General features: G+C 35.7%; 1 long non-coding RNA gene across 1 annotated transcript; it reads left to right on the top strand.

Annotated features, from left to right (window-relative positions):
- The first annotated feature begins 2202 nt into the window (after nt 1-2202).
- On the top strand, nt 2203-4287 carry LOC112481189. Its single transcript, XR_003046830.1, has 3 exons — nt 2203-2635; nt 3275-3414; nt 4119-4287. It is a non-coding gene; the product is annotated as an uncharacterized LOC112481189 (long non-coding RNA).
- The last annotated feature ends 2057 nt before the right edge of the window (nt 4288-6344 follow it).

Genomic DNA, 6344 nt, shown 5'->3' with positions numbered 1-6344 from the left:
TATGAGACTTATCTTCTTTAAAAATTTTTGATAAGTATATATTTTGAATTATTGATTTTATATATTTAGAATTGTGTTTTCGTAAAGCTTTCTAACTTTCATCTTTATATGTGGAGAATATCCTAAATAATACTTAAAAAATCTGGTTGTCTGGTTTTAATGTAATCTCATCAGGTCTATTGTTTTGTGTCTATGGGTTGTATCTTTTTTCCATCCCTCTATTTCCAACCTTTTAATATTCTTATGAGCATGTAAATATTTAGCTGGATTTGTTCTTCAAGTCTGATGATATTAGTCTTTTAACTTATGCATTAAGTTCATTTACAATTTGCTTAACTGCTGTTATATTTGAAATTATTTATGCTAACTTTAGTCTGTGTTTTTCCCTCCTTTCCTCTCTGCCTTTGTAAATGATTGAGTTTTTAAATATTTTCATTTCTCTTTTCACTAGTGTAGAGATAATACATCCTATCTTTTTGCATGTGGTTCCTCCCCACTCCCATTTTATTTTGGCACTTAGCTGAATACCAGCCATCTTGTTTCATGTATAGAGAGGGCTTCTCAACAAGATTGTATAGAATAGGGACTGGAAAATTTGTTCGATCTATGCTTTAGCTGGAGTCCATTTATTGTTTTCTAATATTTAGCTTTCTTGAAATTTTTGCTTTGCTTCTGATCTTCATTATACTTCCATCTTTAGTTATAGAACTTTTGGGATCTCTCCCTTATGCCTGTGGATATCTTGGCCTTTTTTTGTTGTTGTTGTGTTAATTGTGCTTTTGCTCGAAGGTAACAGTAAATAAAGTAGCCAGAGAAGTAAAAGATTGAGGGGAGGTGGATTCCAGTGTCTCAGGGGTGAAAGGAGACAGGAATAGCTTCTTGTTTTGCTTTCTCGCTTCTGTCGTAGGCTCATTGTAGATCTGACAACAGTTGGCTTTGTGTTGTTCCCTGTTCTGTCTCATCTCTTTTCACCAGCCTCTCCATTTATCCAGTACTCATGCTAAGCAGTGCTCAAGCCGTCCCTTTCCCATGGATTTGGGGAAAGTTTTTTAAATCTGGGATGCTTCTCTTATAAACTTTGTGATGCAGCCAGTCTCTCTATCCAGGCCAGCAACAGATAGTTCTGTTCATCGTAGCATCAAATCTATCAACAGTGATCTCTTATCTGGTGGGTTGTTGCGGGAGGACTGTATTGCACCAATTGTTTTTTTTTCTTTTCTTCACGCGCTTACATGAAGCTTGTTTGATTTGTGGTTGCTGCCAGGAATGGAGTCGGGCAGCTGCTCTGAGCTAGTGCAGGAAGAGTCAGAGGGCCAGACTCACGGTATCTTTTATATTCTCCCATCTGTGGTTTCCATTAATTGAGGGGGTGCCACACAGGACTCTTCATTTAGCCCTCCAGGATCTGAAATCAAAGTTTTCCAAAGTAATGATTCTTCTTATTAGTTGCACCTTGTTCCTGCATTTCTTAGTAGAGGGAGTGGATCTCCTAGGGCAAATATCTCTGAGTTAAATGAAAAGATCACATTGTCAAGGCATGGGAAAGGGTCATTTTTTCCTTACAGAAGCCTATTTAGACCACGCATTTGTGAGCTAGGTAGATTAAGTATGTAGTTAAGCTCCCTGGCATCAGAGAGCATTGGAATCCTGGTACTATCCCTTATTAGCTCTGTGATTTTGGGCCAGTTTCTTCATCTCTTAGCCCTCTCCCAATTCATTTGTAAAATGGGCATAAAAATCATGAGGAGTAAATAAGATTTTTTTTTTTTTTGGTAAAGTATCAGGCATAGTAAGTACTCAAAGTTAGTTAATATGAGCATTATTGGCCCACAAGACCACTTACTTTTTTCAAGAGTTTGTGAACCAGAATTGTCTTCCTTTAAGTTGTGCTAGGACTCTATAAAGCCAAAAGAAATAAAGAACACCTTCTAGCACCTGGAACAGTCTCCCACCTGCTTCAATCCCATTACAATATCTGAGGGATTCTGGGGCCCCCCACTCTGTTTCCAGAGAGCCCGTGGTTCTGAGCCCTGTGATTTCCTAGCTTTATGAAAATGCTGTCCTTTTGTTTGTGTTATGCTCAGGAAGCTGAGGGTTGGAATGATTAATCGCCTCCTCATTTTGTGTTCTGGGACCTCATGTGCCATTATTTTTGTATATTCATTTAGTTGCTCAACTCTTCCGTGATTTCATGGCCTTTTTTATCTAGTCTGAGTCCCTTCATAATCACATGAAGCATGATTGGCACTATCTCGCCCAGTCTCAACCTTCTACTCCTTTTCTTCTACTATCATATGAGTTCTTTCAATGACAATGCTAGTGTCAGTTTGGATCTTGAAATTCTCCATTCCTCTCAGGTTCTGGGTTTCTGGATAAAGTGCCACTCACTCACTTACTCAATCAGTCAAAAAATAGTTTGATGGCAGTTACTAGGTGTGAGACGGTAGTGATACAAAGGAGATCACAGTCTGCCAGCTGATAATTACAGCACAAATAGCAAAGTGCCACAGTGGAGAGTTGTAAGTGCTGTGGGATGGTAGAAGATTCTCTCAAGTCTGTCCCGGGAAGTCAGCGACAACTTCATGCGATCTGAGAGCCCAAGGACAGTTTATACTCCGTCACTGGACGAATTAAGGTAAGGCTTTCTGGGGAGAAAAGTAGCAACATATACATAAAGGGTAAGAGAAAAGATGGCTATTTGGGGAGCTACAAGTCTTTCAGTATTGCTGAAGCATAAAGTTAAGGGGAAAAGGGCAGGAATGGTGGAAGATGAGGCTAGATGGGAGCCAGTTTAGGAAGGGCTTGTGTGTTATAAAGTGTGAAGTTTGTCCTATGGGTCAGTGAGTTTTTTTAATTGTAGTAAAAAATGCAATTAAAAACTTACCATCTTAACCATTTTTAAGTGTACAGTACAGTAGCGTTAACTATATGCACATGGTTGTGCAACAATCTCTAGAAATTTTTCATCTTGCAAAATTGAAATTTATTGAACAACTAACTACTCCGCATTTTCTCCTGCTTTAGCTACTTCATATAAGTTGAATTATGCAGTATTTGTATTTTTGCGACTGGCTTATTTCACTTACCATAATGTCCTCAAGTTTCATTCATGTTATAGTATATGACAGGATATCCTTTTTTTTAGGGCTAAATTATATTTTATTGTATGTATGTATCACATTTTCTTTATCCATTCGTTTCTCAATGAACATTTAAGTTCCTTCCCTCTTTCTTTTTTTTTTGGTTTGTTTTTTTTATTTAACTTGTGAAATAGATCACTTATATAGGAAGAGCTTATATGGAACAGATTCTAATTTACCTGTGACCCAGGTTAAGAAATAGAACACAGCTACACACAGAAGCTCCAAGAAGCTCCATGTGCTTCCTGATTACATCCCTCTCCCCCTAGTAGAGGTAACCACTAACCTGACTTCTGTAATACCCATTCCTGTATTTGTCTGCATCTGTTTTGTTTCCAAATTTGAATAAGAGTAAATGTATTTTTACTGCCTGTAGATGTACCTCTGGACAATATAATTTAGTCTATTTTTGAATTTTACATAAATGGGATATGTGAATTCTTTCGTAAATTGCATATTTTACTTAAAATTATGTTTGTGGGATTTATTCATTTGTATAACTGAGGTAGTTATCTCTATTATATGAATATACCATAATTTATCCATTTTACAGAAGGTGGACATTTGTTTTTCTTTTTTAGTTTTTGATTATTACAGATAATGTCAGTAAAAGCATTCATTTTCCCCTTATTTCATATTTTTAATTTTTTTAAAAAATAATTTTTAATTTTCCAGTTAAAGTTGATATACAATATTATGTTAGTTTTAGGTGTACAGCATAACGATTAGGCATTTATATAACTTATGAAGCTATCACTCCAAGAAGTCTAATACTCATCTGACACCACACACAGTTATTACAATATTATTGGCTATATTCTGTATGCTGTACTTTACATCCTCAGGATGGTTGTTGTAACTGGTAATTTGCAGATCTTAATCCCTTGCCCTTTTCATCCATCCCCCAACTTCCCTTTCATTTGGCAACCATCAAAATGTTTCTATATTAGTTTGTTTCTGTTTTTTTTTCTTCTTTAGATTCTGCATATATATGTTGCTTACAAGAGACTCACTTCAGATCAAAACACACGCAGACTGAAAATAGAAGGATGGAAAAAGATACGTCATGCCAATGGGAACGGAAAAAGCTGGGGTAGTAATACTTAAATCAGACAAAATAGACTTTTAAACAAAAGTTATAATAACAAGAGACAAAGAAGGACCCAGCAATCCTACTTCTGGATATTTATCTGAAGAAACCCAAAATATTAATTTGAAAAGACATATGGATCCCTATGTTTATTGCAACATTATTTACAAAAGCCAAGATATGGAAGCAGTCTAGGTGTCCACTGATAGATGAATGGATAAAGAAGATGTGGTACATACATACAATGGAATATTACTCAGCCATAAAAAGAATGAAACCTTGCTATTTGCAACAATATAGATGGACCTAGAGGGTATTATGCTATGTGAAATAAGTCAGACAGAGGAAGACAAATATGATACGATTTCACTTATATGTGGACTCTAAGAAAGGAAAAGCATTCTTGAGCATGTAACCTCGTGCACATTTGCATGAACTTCTTTAAGATCTGTAACTAATGGTACAATTATTAGTGAAAGCATATGCATACCTTCAACTTTAATAAGATATGCTCAACTATTTCCAGCCAAATTGTACCAATTTAGGCTCTCACCAGGATCTTACAAGACTTCTCTTTGCTCCATATTTGCACAAACGTGATGTTTTCAGACATTTTTTTTTAAATAAAAATTAAGTTTATTGGGGTAACGTTGGTTAATACAATTATATAATTTTCAGGTGTACATTATAATTTGATATCTGTATATTCTATTGTGTTTACCACCCAAAGTCCAGTTTCTTTCAGCTACCATATATTTGATTCCCTTTATCCACTCCACCCTCCCCCTACTCTCCTATATTTGACCCCCTTTACTGTGTCTACGTCCCCCCTCCTTCCCCATCCCCTTCCCTCTAGTAACCACTAGTCTATAGTCCATGTCCATGAGTCTCTGTTCATTTGTTGCTTTTAGGTTTATATCCTACATATAAGTGATATCATGTGATTTTCAACTTTTTTCGTTTAGCATGATTATCTCGAGGTCTATCCATGTTGTTATAAATGGCAGTATTTCATCTCTTCTTATGGCTGAGTAATATTCCATTGTGTATATGTACCACAGCTTCTTTAGCCAGTCATCTGTTGTAGGACACTTGGGTTGCTTCCATGTCCTGGCCACTGTGAATAATGCTGCTATGAACATCGGTGTGCACTATTAAAAGAAATCGAAGAAGATACAAAGAAATGGAAAGATATTCTGTGTTCTTGGATTGGAAGAATCAACATGGTGAAAATGACCATATTACCTAAAGCATTATACAGATTTAATGCAATCTCTATCAAAATCCTATCAGCATATTTTAAAGAAATAGAACAAAAAATCATCAGATTTGTATGGAAACACAAAAGACCCTGAATTGCCAAAGCCATCCTGAGAAAAAAGAACGAGGCTGGGGGCATCACTTTGCTTGACTTCAAATTATACTACAAAGTGACAGTAATCAAAATGGCATGGTATTGGCAGCAAAACAGACACACGGACCAGTGGAACAGAATCGAGAGTCCAGACATTTTTAAAGTAAACTTTTTGTTGAAGAATGACAGAAACATACCAAAATATACAGATCTTGTATTGGAAGTCCTAGCTAGAGCAATTAGGCAAGACAAAGAAGTTAAAGGCATCCAAATCAGAGATGTATTTGCAGATGATAGGCACTTATATATAGAAAACCGTTAAGATTCAACCAAAAAACTGTTAGAGCCAATCAACAAATTCAGTAAAATTGTAGGATGTAAAAATCAACATGCAGAAATTTCTGCACACTAACAACAAAATATCTGAAAAAGAAAGAAAACTATTCAGTCACAAGAGCATCAAAAACAATAAAATACTCAGGAATAAATTTAACAGGTAATTGAAATATAGTTACAATGAAAACTACAAGACTTAAATGAAAGAAACTGAAAAAGACACAAACAAATGGAAAGTTCTTTCATACTCATGGATTGGAAGTTTTAATATTATTAAAATGGCCATGTACTCAAAGCCATCTATAGATTCAGTGCAATCTCAATCAAAATTCCAATGGCATTTTTCATAGAAATAGAACAAAGAATCCTAGGGATTCTTGTAGGGAACCACGAAAGAACCCAAATAGCCAAAGACATTCTGAGA

Source organism: Pteropus alecto, unplaced genomic scaffold (genome assembly GCF_000325575.1).
Source record: "Pteropus alecto unplaced genomic scaffold, ASM32557v1 scaffold335, whole genome shotgun sequence".
Lineage (NCBI taxonomy): Eukaryota > Metazoa > Chordata > Mammalia > Chiroptera > Pteropodidae > Pteropus > Pteropus alecto.
The sequence above is the reverse complement of the archived record's forward strand: the minus strand, read 5'-3'. Positions and strand labels throughout refer to the sequence as shown.